This window comes from Orycteropus afer, unplaced genomic scaffold, assembly GCF_000298275.1.
Source record: "Orycteropus afer afer isolate SDZICR_OR568_19922 unplaced genomic scaffold, OryAfe1.0 scaffold17548, whole genome shotgun sequence".
Lineage (NCBI taxonomy): Eukaryota > Metazoa > Chordata > Mammalia > Tubulidentata > Orycteropodidae > Orycteropus > Orycteropus afer.
The window spans coordinates 2-964 of record NW_006939135.1 but is presented as its reverse complement, the minus strand read 5'-3'; the positions used below and the strand labels follow the sequence as shown (position 1 = coordinate 964).

At 42.4% G+C, this 963-nt stretch overlaps 1 pseudogene; it reads right to left on the bottom strand.

Moving 5' to 3' along the window:
* Positions 1 to 362: 362 nt before the first annotated feature.
* Positions 363 to 481, bottom strand: LOC122152143 (annotated as a pseudogene).
* Positions 482 to 963: the final 482 nt, after the last annotated feature.

Sequence of the window (963 nt, the reverse complement as noted above, 5' to 3'; positions counted from 1 at the left end):
ATTGGAAAATATGGCCTTGGTGGTGGAAATAAGGCTGGAGATCACATGATAGAATTTTGCAAGACCAATGACATTCATTGCAAATACCTTTTTTCAACAACATAAACAACAGCTATAAATGTGGACTTCACCAGACGGAATACACAGGAATCAGACATCTGTGACAAGAAGTTATTGTTGTTGTTGTCATGTGCCGTCAAGTTGGACCCGACTCATAGCGACCCCTCCTTGGGTTTCCAAGGAGGTATCACTACAGAAGTAGATTGCCCAACCTTCTTTCTGAGGAGTGGCTGGTGGGTTTGAACCACCAGCCTTCTGGTTAGCAGGCAAGTATCTTAGCCACTATGCTACCAGAGCTCCCAAGCCTACAGCACCCGGTATTCCCAGGCTGTCTCCCATCCAAGTACTAACCAGGACCCACCCTGCTTAGCTTCTGAGATCAGACAAGATCAGGCGCGTTCAGGCTGGTATGGTCATACACAAGAGGTGATGGAGAAGTTTGATATCTTTGGCCAAAAAAGACCAGGAGCTGATTGTGGAACAGACAATCAAATGCTCACATGCACGTTCAAGTTGAAGTGAAGACAATTAAGACAAGCCCATAAGAGCCAAAATATGGCATTCATAACATCCTTCCTGAATTTAGAGACAATGTAAAGAATACATTTGATGCATTGAACACCAATGACTGAAAACCAGAGGAGTTGTGGGATGACATCAAGAACATCATCCCATGAAGAAAGCAAGAGGTCATTTAAAAGAAGAGAAAGGAAGAAATAACCAAAATGGATGTCAAAAGACACTCTGAAATATGCCCTTGAGGGGAGAGTAGCTATAGCAAATGGAAGAAACGACAAGATAAAAGAGCTGAACAGAAGATTTCAAAGAGCAGCTCGAGAAGACAAAGTAAATTATTGTAATGAAATATGCAAAGACCTGGAGTTAGAAAACCAAAAGGGAAGA